Source organism: Rhinoraja longicauda, chromosome 29 (genome assembly GCF_053455715.1).
Source record: "Rhinoraja longicauda isolate Sanriku21f chromosome 29, sRhiLon1.1, whole genome shotgun sequence".
NCBI lineage: Eukaryota > Metazoa > Chordata > Chondrichthyes > Rajiformes > Arhynchobatidae > Rhinoraja > Rhinoraja longicauda.
The window spans coordinates 7080085-7094604 of NC_135981.1; positions in this window are offsets into that span (position 1 = coordinate 7080085).

The following is a 14520-nucleotide window of genomic DNA, read 5'->3' on the forward strand; positions in this document are numbered from 1 at the left end:
TATGGGTTGGAACCTGAAAGAACCATGTAAGAAGCACCCTGCACTTTGGGTGGTGTCAATGTGCGGGGATCGCTGGTCGGCATGGACTCTGTGGGCCGAAGGGGCTGTTTCCGCGCTGTATCTCTAAACTAAACTAAACTTAGATACACACACACACACGTTCGCCTATCCCCAGCTCCCTCTCAAAACAGGCAAGGCAAACACACTGCACATTGGACAGGAGCAGACAAACTACTCCAACTAATCATTCCTGCCTTTGTTTACACTTTCAAGTCTTGAATCCCACTCTTAAATTAACCATTTTCCAACACACCCCATTGGAGTTACCTAGTAACAGAGCCACTTCTGCTCAAAGGCTGAACTCCAGAATGAGCTCATGTCTAATATTCCCAGCTAACTCCAACCGGTGCCTCGAAGTAGCGACCATGTCACAGTCACGTCCAGCGTCACGGCTGTGTTGACTAGCGGAGGGAAGGGGCGGGGGGGGGGGGTGTCTATTTACAGTCAGCCACTTGATTATGCACAGGCCCAATGAAAGTGGCCTACAGACTTGGGAGCAGCATGCATTCCGAGTTTGTGTGACCTTTTACCGCCCGACAAACAACAGGGTCCCACCCTGCCCCGTGTCACGGTGTTACATCAAACATGGAACAGTACAGCGCAGAAAAACAACAGGCCGTTCGGCCCACAACGTCTGTGCTGACCCCGAAACCAAATTAAACTAAGACTATTTGCCTGCACGTGATCCATATACCTCCACTCCCCGCCGCCTGTTCATGCGCCTGTCTAAGTGACTAGGAAAATAACTGCAGATGCTGGTACAAATCGAAGGTATCACAAAATGTTGGAGTAACTCAGCGGGTCAGGCAGCATCTCTGGAGAGAAGGAATGGGTGACGTTTCGGGTCGAGGCCCTTCTTCAGACTCTTTAATTTCACTATCGTATCTGCTTCCACCACTGCCCCTGGCTGTGCGTTCCAGGCACCCACCATTCGCTGTGTGAAGAAAAATAACTTCTCACCTAAGTCTCCTTTAAACTCTGTGGAATTCTCTGCCACAGAAGGCAGTGGCGGGCAATTCACTGGATGTTTTCAAGAGAGAGTTAGATTTAGCTCCTAGGGCTAACGAAATCAAGAGATACAGGGAAAAAGCAGGAACGGGGTACTGATTTTGGACGATCAGCCATGATCATATTGAATGGTGGTGCTGGCTCGAAGGGCCGAAATGCACCTATTTTCTATGTTTCTTTGTTTTTAAACCTATTCCCTGTAGTATTTAGATGCCAACTGGAGGATTGTGCATCCGTATGATGAGAGTCTTGGTGAGCTGTGTGTAAAAAAAGTTTTACACTGTGCATTGGTACACGTGACAATAAAGAAACTATTGGCCATTGATGCCTTCCAGGATTTAGGTAGACAATAGACAATAGGTGCAGGAGTAGGCCATTCGGCCCTTCGAGGCAGCACCACCATTCAATGTGATCATGGCTGATCATTCTCAATCAGTACCCCGTTCCTGCCTTCTCCCCATACCCCCTGACTCCGCTATCCTTAAGAGCTCTATCTAGCTCTCTCTTGAATGCATTCGGAGAATTGGACTCCACTGCCTTCTGAGGCAGAGAATTCCACAGATTGACAACTCTCTGACTGAAAAAGTTTTTCCTCATCTCTGTTCTAAATGGCCTACCCCATATTCTTAAACTGTGGCCCCTGGTTCTGGACTCCCCCAACATTGGGAACATGTTTCCTGCCTCTAACTTGTCCAACCCCTTAATAATCTTATATGTTTCGATAAGATCCCCTCTCATCCTTCTAAATTCCAGTATATACAAGCCGAGTCGCTCCAGTCTTTCAACATATGACAGTCCCGCCATTCCGGGAATTAACCTAGTAAACCTATGCTGCACGCCCTCAATAGCAAGAATATCCTTCCTCAATGCACACAGTCGTTTCCCCAGCATTGGGGAATCAAGAAGAAAAGGGCATACTCTAGGTTTAAGTGAGAGGGGAAAGATTTAATAAATACCTGAGGGGCACCATTTTTACACAGGGTGGTTGGGAGCTACCAGACAAACTGGTTGAGGCAGGTACTATAACAAAGTTTGAAAGGTCGGTGGACTCTTTAGTCAGAGGGCGGTGAATCTGCGGAATTCTTTATCACAGAAGGCTGTGGAGGCCAAGTCAGTGGATATTTTTAAGGCAGAGATAGATAGATAGATAGATTCTTGATTAGTACGGGTGTCAGGGGTTATGGGGAGAAGGCAGGAGAATGGGGTTGGGAGGGAGAGATAGATCATCCATGATTGAATGTCGGAGTAGACTTGATGGGCCGAATGACCTAATTCTACTATCACTTATGACCTCATGACAAGTACACGGATAGGAAAAGTTTGGAGGGATATGGGTCAAATGGGACCAGTGTAGATGGGCATCTTTGGCGTGGTTGAGTTGGGCTGAAGGGCCTCTTTGTGTGCTGTATGAAGGGCCTGTTTGTCTGCTCCGTGACTCGATTTGACTCTATATACCATATGTGTTGTATAAACGTCTATCAGGAGGTTTATTCCGTGGACAGAGAGTTGCATTTGAAGTGATTCTCCAACAGCATTTAAAGGTCAGTGCAAAAATAAGTAAATGAGTCTATTTTAATAAATAAGATAAATAAATAAATAAGAGATTTTGTGTCTGTCTTCAGTTTCAATCGGCATCAGCAGTTTAGTTTAGTTTAGAGATACAGCATGGAAACAGGCTCTTTGGCCCACCGAGTCTGCACCGACCAGCGATCCAAGCACATTAACACTATCCTACACACACTCTTCTTCTTTTGTGTCCATCATCCATGTTTCAAATGTCACATCGCTGTCATGGTCCGCAGCAGAAGCATCTACGTCGTGGGGCTGGGAACTGGAAGTGTCCTGAGCCACTTCTGCTACCAACACCATCTGTTGTACAAGTGATGGCTCCCATTGATCCAACACACACTAGGGATAATGTACACTTAGACCAAGCTAATTAACCTACAAACCTGCACGTCTTTGGAGTGTGGGAGGAAACAGAAGATCGCGGAGAAAACGCACGCAGTCACGGGGAGAACGTACAAACTCCCGTAGTCGGGATCGAACCGGGATCTCTGGCGCTGCAAGCGCTGTAAGGCAGTTACTCTACCGCTGCGCCACTGTGCCGCCAGTCCCTTCCTCTACGTAAGTAAATGAATATTGCTTCTACCCCACAATACAGCAGAGACATGTGATGCAAGGCTAAATCACAGGTGTTGTAGGGAGAGTAACTTAGCATCCTCATGTTGTCTGGTGCTCGGGTGGATTGGGGTCATTGAGGGTCCGGCTGGAGTCGGGTGGGGAGTTTTTGGTTGTGGAACCCAGGTCAGAGCAATGGGTGCCTGTACTGGGGTTAGGGCCTGTGATGGGACCAGCTCTTTTGATGCCCGGCCCTGATAACTAACTCGTAGAAACAAGAAACCACCGTTACTCGTTCATACACAAAAGACTCGGGCATTGGGTGATGCAGCGGTAGAGTTGCTGCCTCACAGCGCCAGAGACCCGGGTTCGATCCTGACTGGGGGTGCTGGCAGCACTTGCATGGGCTTTTACCAGGTGCTCCAGATTCCTCCCACACTCCAAAGACGTACAGGTTTGTAGGTAAATTTTGCTTCAGTAAAAATTGTAAATTGTCCCGAGTGCGTCGGGTAGTGCTAATGGTTGGTAATCACTTTCAGTGCAGACACGGTGGGCTAGTGTTCGGTGATCACTTTCAGTGCAGGCACGGTGGGCTAGTGTTCGGTAATCACTTTCAGTGCAGGCACGGTGGGCTAGTGTTCGGTGATCACTTTCAATGCAGGCACGGTGGGCTAGTGTTCGGTGATCACTTTCAATGCAGGCACGGTGGGCTAGTGTTCGGTAATCACTTTCAGTGCAGACACGGTGGGCTAGTGTTCGGTGATCACTTTCAGTGCAGGCACGGTGGGCTAGTGTTCGGTAATCACTTTCAGTGCAGGCACGGTGGGCTAGTGTTCGGTGATCACTTTCAATGCAGGCACGGTGGGCCCAAGGGCCTGTTTGTCTTTAGTTGTCTTGGGGCCTTTGTGTGTTTCGTTTAGTTTAGAGAGATACAGCTCTATCTCTCTAAACTAAACTAAAGACACAAAGTACTGGCGTAACTCAGCAGATCAGGCAGCATCTCTGGAGAACGTGGATAGGTGACGTTTTGGGCCGAGACCTCTCAGAAGTCCCAATATTAGGTTTTTAAATTGCACCCGATCTTATCTAACATGATCACTTGCACTTTTGTTTAATTCCAAACCCCTCCCTCGTAAAAAGCTGGAGTTTAGAAAGAAATTGGATAAAAACAAACAAAATTTTGATTGATGAAATATACAGCATGGAAACAGGCCCTTCAGCCCGCCGAGACCATGCTGACCATCGATCACCTGTTCACACTAGTTCTGTGTTATCCCACTTTCACATCCACTTCTTACACTAGAGGCCAATTAATCTACAAAAATGCACGACTTTGGGATGTCGCAGGAAACCGGAGTACCCAGAGAAAACCCACACGGTCACAGGGGGAACCTGCAAGCTCCACACAGGCAGCACCTGAGGTTAGGATCAAACCTGTCTCTGACTCTCTCTCTCTCTCTGTCTCTCTCTCTCTCTTTCTGTCTCTGTCTCTCTCTCTCTCTCTCTCTCTCTCTCTCTCTCTCTCTCTCTCTCTCTCTGTCTCTCTCTCTGTCTCTCTCTCTGCCTCTCTCTGTCTCTCTCTGTCTCTCTCTCTCCCTGTCTCTCCCTGTCTGTCTCTCTCTATCTCTCTCTCTCTCTCTCTCTGTCTCTCTCTCTCTTGTGCATTCAAGAGAGAGCTAGATAGAGCTCGTAAGGATAGCGGAGTCAGGGGCTTTGGGGAGAAGGCAGGAACGGGGTACTGATTGAGAATGATCAGCCATGATCACATTGAATGGCGGTGCTGGCTTGAAGGGCCGAATGGCCTCTTCCTGTACCTATTGTCTCCCTCTCCCTCTCCCTCTCCCTCTCCCTCTCCACACACACACACACACACACACACACACACACACACACACACACACACACACACACACACACACACACTACTGTGACTCCAGTGCTGAGACTCAGGAGCTGAGCTGCCAGTTGTTGCTCTGCTTCCAGTCTGGATGAATTCCACACAAACGTTGGTTTTACTGCCGTCTTCTCACAATCACTTGATTTATTTTGAATATTTCCATAAAAACAATATAGTTGAGCTTTCAAAGTCCAGGAGCCAGAACAATCATCGTTACCTGAACTGACACTTGGGTTAATGGAAAATAAAAGTTTGAATGATGAAAGCAACCCACCTTCTCAGAGCAGGAAAGGAATTCAGTGGGAGGAAGCAATGAAGCAAAACTACCCTTTAGAATTTGTGACAATAGAACTGCTCCTTTATTTTACTCTAGTGAAGTGATTGCAGATGGTGAAATAGTCCCTTCCTGCTATGGCTGGTGAGTTGCTAACTATAGACAATAGGTGCAGGAGGAGGCCATTCGGCCCTTCGAGCCAGCACCACCATTCAATGTTATCACGGCTGATCATTCTCAATCAGTACCCCGTTCCTGTCTTCTCCCCATACCCCCTGACTCCGCTATCCTTAAGAGCTCTATCTAGCTCTCTCTTGAATGCATTCAGAGAATTGGCCCCCACTGCCTTCTGAGGCAGTGAATTCCACAGATTCACAACTCTGAGTGAATTTTTTTTTCCTCATCTCCGTTCTAAATGGCCGACCCCTTATTCTTAAACTGTGGCCCCTGGTTCTGGACTCCCCCAACATTGGGAACATGTTTCCTGCCTCTTACGTGTCCAACCCCTTAATAATCTTATATGTTTCGATAAGATCCCCTCTCATCCTTCTAAATTCCAGTGTATACAAACCTAGTCGCTGGTTTATCAGCGACAGCGATAATCACAGTTTATCAGTAACTGGTTGAAATCATGATGCTTCAGCTATAATAGGAGGGGGGATTATTTTAGCACAATTTCACCTGCCATGTCTTCAGATCCACTGAGGCAACGCCCAGGACTCAGACTTGGAGCGGCACGGTGGCACAGCAGTAGAGTTGCTGCCTTTCAGCGCCAGAGACTCAGGTTCGATCCTGACTACGGGTGCTGTCTGTACAGAGTCTGCACGTTCTCCTCGTGACCTGCGTGGGTTTTCTCCGAGATCTTCGGTTTCGTCCCACACTCCAAAGACGTACAGGTATGTAGGTTAATTGGCTTGGTATTAAATGTGAACGTGTCCCTCGAGTGTGTCGGATAGTGTAGGGCATAGCAGTCAACCTGAAAAATACTGGCAACACACAGCAAGTCAGAGAGCATCTGTGGCAAGAGAAACAGAGTTAACGTTTCAGGTGAGAGAAAAGTGTGATGAAGGGTCCTCACCTTGAAATGATGACTTAGTTTAGTTTAGTTTAGAGACACAACGTGGAAACAGGCCCTTCGGCCCACTGAGTTTCCACCGAACAGCAATCCCCACACACTAATACTATCCTACACACACTAGGGACAATTTACACTTATACCAAGCCAGATATCCTACAAACCTGTACGTCTTTGGCGTGTGGATGGAAACCGGAGATTTCGGAGAAACCCCACGCAGTCACGGGGAGAACGTACAAACTCCGTACGGACAGCACCCGTAGTCGGGATCGAACCCGGGTCTCCGGCGCTGTAAGCACTGTCAGGCAGCAACTCTACCGCTGCGCCACCGTGACTGCCCACAGTTTCTCTTGTTTCACTTTCCACAGATGTTACCTGACTGACATCACCAGCAGCATTTCCAGCATTTTTCATATTTGTTTCAGACTTTCAGCACCTGCATTTTGTCTGGCATTTTTCATGCTGCCTCCTTACCAGTCTGGTCTGGTGCTGTTACTCACCATTTTACCAATTTGACAGCTGATCGTTTTTCGATCAAGTGTCTCGTTTTTCAGAAAAAAAGACACAACCTGCTGGAGTAACTGAGCGGGTCGGGCAGCATATCTGGAGAAGGTGGATAGGTGACGTTTCGGGTCGGGACCCATCCTCGGTCTGAAGAAGGTGCCCTTCTTGGGTGGGGATGTCTGTACTTCAGGGGTGGGGAGGACTAGTCGGTTTGGAAGTGGGAAGGCAGGTGTGGGAACCAGTGTGAGTGATGTCGCCCAGACCCCGGCCTGTCAATTATGTACCTGCATGCTTCCTTTCAGTGACTGATGCACTAGGACACCCAGATCTCGTTGTATGTCCCCTTTTCCTAACTTAACACCATTCAGATAATACTCTGCCTTCCTATTCTTACCACCAAAGTGGATAACCTCACACCTATCCACATTAAACTGCATCTGCCATGCATCTGCCCACTCACACAACCTGTCCAAGTCACCCTGCAACCTCGTAGCATCTTCCTCACAGTTCACACTACCACCTAGCTTTGTATCATCTGCAAATTTGCTAATGGTACTTTTAATCCCTTCATCCAAGTCATTAATGTATATTATAAATAGCTGCGGTCCCAGCACCGAGCCTTGCGGTACCCTCACTAGTCACTGCCTGCCATTCTGAAAGGGACCCATTTAGCCCCACTCTTTGCTTTCTGTCTGTCAACCAATTTTCTATCCATGTCAGTACCCTATCTCCAATACCATGTGCTTTAATTTTGCCCGCTAATCTCCTATGTGGAACCTTGTCGAAGGCTTTCTGAAAGTCGAGGTACACCACATCCATCGGCTCTCCCCTGTCAATTTTCCTAGTTACATCCTCAAAGAATTCCAGAAGTGCCCTGGAGGACACTACAGAAACATGTCCATTTACCGTGTGCTCCCAGCCTCAAGCACAAACTTCCATCACAGAGAATGCAAAGCAAGAATCTGTGCATTTGATGGGATCAGAGTAACGATGCTCAGATTAAAGATACCACCATGTGTAGGAAAATAACTGCAGATGCTGGTTCAAATTGAAGGTAGACACAAAATGCTTGAGTAACTCAGCGTGTCAGGCAGCATCTCAGGAGAGAAGGAATGGGTGACGTTTCGGGTCGAGATCCTTCTTCAGTCTGAAGAAGGGTCTCGACTCGCAACGTCACCCATTCCTTCTCTCCTGAGATGCTGCCTGACCCGCTGAGTTACTCCAAGCATTTTGTGTCTACCTTCAAAGATACCACCATAATACTCTTCACACATGGGTGGCCTTTGCTCCTAGAAACGTACAGAACAGTGAAAGGCTCGGATAGAGTGGATGTGGAGAGGATGGTTCCACTAGTGGGAGAGTCTAGGACTAGAGGTCATAGCCTCAGAATTAAAGGACGTTCCTTTAGGAAGGAGATGAGGAGGAACTTCTTTAGTCAGAGGGTAGTTAATCTGTGGAGCTCATTGCTGCAGAGGGCTGTGGAGGCCAAGTCAGTGGATATGTTTTAGGCAGAGAAAGGCAAATTCTTGATTCAAACGGGTGTCAAGGGCTATGGGGAGAAGGCAGGGTAATAGGATTCAGAGGCAGAGACCAGCAATGATTGAATGGCGGAGTGGACTCGATGGGCCGAATGGCCTAATTCTATTCCTATAACTTGTGATCTCCTGTGAACTCCAGATTCTTTTTCTTCATTAGCCTGGGGTCGAAACAGAAGCAGATTTTCTTTGCTGCTGCTTTTTACAAGTAGCAAAGTTAATCATTCATTGCAAGAACCAGTTAGGAGTGATGATAATCGCTCAACTAAATCAGTTGGAAGTAAGTCAAGCAGCAGTAATGAGGTTGGTCAGGAAAAATGAAAAAGAGCCTTTGGCAAAACTAAGGAAGTAGGAATTATTTTAAGATGCAGAATCTTATTAAAGAAAGATAAATCAGAGCTAAACCCTGGCACCGGTGAGGCACTGCGCAGGTAAAAAGGAGCCGGCTACCAAGGAATAAACATGTGGGACAGGGCCACAGCTGGTGGAGCTCACTCTTCCAAGGGTTCGATCCTGACCTCGAGTGCTGTTTGTGTGGAGTTTGCACGCTGTGTCCGTGACCACCTGGCTCTCCCCCCACATTTGAAAGATGTGCAGGTTTGTAAGTCAAGCGGTCTCTGTAAATTGCCCCTCGTGTGCGGAGGAGAAAGTGGGATCACATAGAGCTGATGTGAACAGGTGATCGATGAATTCAATGGCCCTATTTCCATGCTGTACCCCTCTGGAGTTAGTTAATGATGCCAGGACTGGGGGTTCTGATATATCGGCAGAGATTGAGTAGGCTGTGATTCTATTCCTTGGAGCGCAGGAGGATGAGGGGTGACCTTGTAGAGGTCTATAAGATCATGAGAGGGATCGATCGAGTAGACGCACAGAGTCTCTTGCCCAGAGTAGGGGGATCGAGGACCAGAGGACATCGGTTTAAGGTGAGGGGGAAAAGATTGAATAGGAATCTTGAGGGGTAACTTTTTCATGCAACGGGTGGTGTTTGTAGATTTTTTAGATTTAGATTTAGAGATACAGCGCGGAAACAGGCCCTTCGGCCCACCGAATCCATGCCGCCCAGCGATCCCCGCACATTAACACTATCCTACACACACTAGGGACAATTTTTACATTTACCCAGTCAATTAACCTACAAACCTGTACGTCTTTGGAGTGTGGGAGGAAACCGAAGATCTCGGAGAAAACCCACGCAGGTCACGGGGAGAATGTACAAACTCCGTACAGACGGTGCCCGTAGTCAGGATCGAACCTGAGTCTCCGGCGCTGCATTCGCTGTAAGGCAGCAACTGTACCGCTGCGCCACCGTGCCGCCCTGTATGGAACGAGCTGCCAGAGGAGATAGGGACTGAGGCAGGGACAATTCCATCGTTTAAGAAGCAGATAGACAGGTATGTGGATAGGACAGGTTTGGAGGGATGTGGGGGCAAACGCAGGCAGATGGGACTGGTGTAGCTGGAACATGTTGGCCGGTGTGGGCAAGTTGGGCTGAAGGCCCTGTTTCCACACTGTGTCACTCTATGACTCCCAAACCACTGACACAGAAGGCAAGTGGAATCGCCAATGGTAGCCAGGTACTTGGCAGAGGTTGTGGGCCGGCAGAAGTGAACCCCTTTGTCCCCTCCCCACCCCACCCAACCCCACCCCACCAATGCCCACCCATCCCCTCCCCACCACACCCCACCCCACCCCACCCAACCCCTCCCCACCCATGCCCACCCACCCCCTCCCCTCCCCACCCCACCCCACCCAACCCCTCCCCACCCATCCCCTCCCATGCCCACCCACCCCCACCCCTGGCCGTCACCTGTACTCTGGGGATGCTGCCTGACCCACTGCGTTACTCCAGCATTTTGTGTCCGCCATACCTCCACGTGATTTACACCGATGAAGAAACTAATCTCTTCTGTTCCTTACGTACGCAAGTGAACTATTTGGTAAAGGTTTACGACCTGCACACGAGGAATTCCGTGGGCTCGGATGATTCCTCCTTGACTTATCCAGTTGTGGTCAGGCAGCTGTTGCAGCCACAGTAAGTGGAATGCCTCACTGCTTAATGCAGCCACCAGCTGCTCGAAGGACCAGGTCTAAAATCAGAGCCCAGGGTGTGTCTCCAGCTTCACTTACACTCAGTGACTGAATATCACAACTGAATGGAAATCAACCTGCATTCCATCCTTGCTCTGTTCCCCCTTCCCACTACCTCCCTGTGCCCTGAAGACGGGTTTAATTAAGGACTGCTGTGCTAGTCGTCAGATGGATTGAACGACACATATTCCAGGGCCATGTAAGGATTTGCTTCCCACCCCCCCACCCCCAGAAGTTTATTTAAACAACTCGCACCAGCTTGTAGGTATTAAATAGTTTGCAAAACAGGAAAGAGGGCGCTGCCGGTAAAGCTGAAAGGGTGATGCTTCCACCCGGAGTAGTGAGTGTTGGGGGGGAGGATTTACAATTCAGATTATTAGCATTCTTGCCCACCCGCGTCACAACACAGAGACCCAGCTGGTTACAGCACTGACAGGTTTTAACCACCGTACTTACATTAGTATAGAGCCATTCACTTTCTAAACTGGAAAGTGATCTTGGTGACTGTGGAAACTGGATCCAGGGGTGTCTGTCTGTGTTGGGGAGGGAGGGGAGGGGAGGAGAGGGAGGGGGGGAGGTTGTTGGGTTGGTGTCTGGTGATGCTTTGACCGGTGGCATCAGAATGCCATTCTCTTCAATCCTTTGTGTTGGAAGTCTCAGCCTTTGGACAGGAAGGAAAACCAGGAACCACCGCGGGGCTCAAGGAGAAAGTAAAAGGTTGGTTCAAAGAAAAGGGGGTTTACCAAAAATGAGCTACAGTTACAGTTTAGTTTATTGTCACGTGTACCGAGGTACAGTGAAAAGCTTTTGCCGCGTCCTATCCGGTCAGCGGAAAGACAATACATGATTACAATCGAGCCATTTACAGTGTATAGGTAAATGATTAGGGAATAACGTTTAGTGCAAGTTAAAGCCAGCAGAGTTCGATCAAGGATAGACTGAGGGTCACCAACGAGGTAGATGGTAGTTCAGGACCGCTCTCTGGTCGTGAGAGGTGGTGAGTAGAAATCAAGTCATTCCAAGTTCAATGTTGGCGTGTGGAAAGGAGCCAAGATCAGAGGTATGTGGAGGAAGGAAGTGCAGACGCTGGTTTAAACTGAAGATAGACACAAAATGCTGGAGTAACTCTGGGCGGCACGGTGCGCAGCGGTAGAGTTGCTGCCTTACAGCGAATGCAGCGCCTGAGACTCGGGTTCGATCCTGACTACGGGCGGCGTCTGTACGGAGTTTGTACGTTCTCCCCGTGACCTGCGTGGGTTTTCTCCGAGATCTTCGGTTTCCTCCCACACTCCAAAGACATACAGGTATGTAGGTTAATTGGCTGGGCAAATGTAACAATTGTCCCTAGTGGGTGTAGAATAGTGTTAATGTGCGGGGATCGCTGCGCGGCGCGGACCCGGTGGGCCGAAGGGCCTGTTTCCGCGCTGTATCTCTAAAAAAAAAACTCAGTGGGTCAGGCAGCATCTCTGGAGAAAAGAAATAGGTGACGTTTCGTGTTGGAACCCTTGTACAGACTGAAGTCAGAGGTGTGTGTAGGAAAGAACTGCAGATGCTGGTTTAAACCAAAGAGCTGGAGTAACTCAGCAGGACAGGCAGCATCGCGACCCGAAACAACGTCACCCATTCCTTCTCTCCAGAGATGCTGCCTGTCCCACTGAGCGGCTCCAGCTTTTTGTGTCTATCTTCGAAGTCAGAGGTATGTCAGATTCAGGGGCGAGATTATGGATATTATGTCATGGATGTAGATATTATCGGACGGAGAGGCGTGGAGTGAATCCAACAGAGAACAAAAAGAAAATGTAATTCCTTTAAAGGATCTGGACTGGTTTGGATCAGGTGGTTTGTGTAGAACGGTTCCCATTAGCAGATAATTTGAGGAACCATGGCCACAACTACCACTTGAAGAGCAATAGATACTGGAGGGATAGTACTACAGTACATGATGCTGGTCTGGAACTCAATGCCCGCTATAGTGGTGACCAAGTGTCAGGCCTTCCGAAAGGGCAATGTGTCGGTACACAAGGGAAAATTATTTACCTCACTAAAGGTCCAAATTTTTTGGTGAACAGAGAGCTGCCATGGATTAGATGGGGTGAATGGCCTCCATCTGCCCAGAGTCAAGAGAGTATTATTGTCATATATGCCTCAGACAGAATAATGAAATTCTTATTTACAGCAACACAACAGAATATGTAAACATAGTACTCTGTAAACAATATAATAAACAACAAAAAAGTTCAGTATACACATGCAAAAAGTTCAGTATATACATTCATACACACACACACACACAATAATAGTGTTTAGTTTAGTTTAGAGAAACAGAACGGAAACAGGCACTTTGGGCAACCGAGTCCACGCCAACCAGCGATCCCCGCACACCAACACAATCCTACACACACTAGGGTCAATTTCAAATTATATCAAGCCAATTAACCTACATACCCGTACGTTTTTGGAATGTGAGAGGAAACCAGAAAGAACCCTGTAGGTCACGGGGAGAACGTATAAACTCTGTACAGACAGCACCCGTAGTCAGGCTCGAACACGGCTCTGTGGCGCTGTAAGGCAGCGACTCTACCACTGTGCCAATAGTGCAAAAAGACAAAAGCAATGCCCCTTAGTCTGTGTCGTTCAGAGCTTATTTAGAGGTTGTGATGTTTAATAGCCTGATGGCTGTAGGGAAGAAGCTATTCCTGAACTTGGACGTTACAGTTTTCAGGCTCCTGTACCTTCTTCCCGATGGCAGGGGGGAAGTGAATGTGTGGCCAGGGTGGTGTGGGTCTCTGACGATGTTGGCTGCGTCAATCGCATTCTGTACAATAATGATTTTATGATTGTAATTGTGTTCTGTTGGAAGCTCAAAGTCAAAATCTGATTGTGCGTATAGCACTAATAAAAATTCTACTGCCTTTAGTGGGAAACGTTTTCGACTGTCTGCAGAATCTGTGGTACATTGAAACAGTACGAAGTGAATAGAGTTACATAGAAACATAGAAAATAGGTGCAGGAGTAGGCCATTCGGCCCTTCGAGCCTGCACCGCCATTCAATATGATCATGGCTGATGGTTGTAGTAGACTTGTCTCCCTCTTCTAAGAGGCTCTTCTAACAAACTCGAGTATGTTGCACATGTGTGGTGTGCAACCTTATAGACAATAGACAATAGGTGCAGGAGTAGGCCATTCGGCCCTTTGAGCCAGTACCGCCATTCACCATGATCAATCCCATTGTCATCTGTGTTGCTTTGCGAAAGTGTTTTATTGTCTGATTTTTCCCAAGGGGTCCCTTGGAGTGGACCTTTCAGCCATTTTACCCCCTCACTAGAATCTCTTTCTGAAGCCCCCGTAATTTTACTTTAGAGATACAGAGCGGAAATAGGCCCTTCGAGTCCACGCCAACTGGCGATCCCCGCACACTAACACTATCCAACAAGAGGGACAATTTTTACACATACACCAAGCCAATTTACCTACAAACCTGTACGTCTTTGGAGTGTGGGAGGAAACCAAAGTCCTCGGAGAAAACCCACGCAGGTCACGGGGAGAACGTACAAACTCCGTACAGACAAGCACCAGTAGCCAGAATCGAACGTGGGTCTCTGGCGCTGTAAGTGCTGTAAGGCAGCAACTCTACCGCTACGTCGCCTTGCCCCCCCAAATTTTACTTTGGGCACTTTCACCTAATGTTTGTTCAGAGGTCCTCTACTTTCTGTCTCAGCCCTACCCCAGTGGCATTCAACACGTTTCTGAATGCTGTTGGATCAATTCTATACGTAGTAAAAGTAGATTGGTATCCAGAGTTCAAGACTATTGAGTCATCAGATGTACCATGACCAGAACTATTAAATTACTTTTACTCCAGCTTTACAGGCCCATTAAATTCAACGATTATTCAAGATAAACTCGAGTATGATAACACATGTATGGTGTGCAACCTTATAGACAATAGACAATA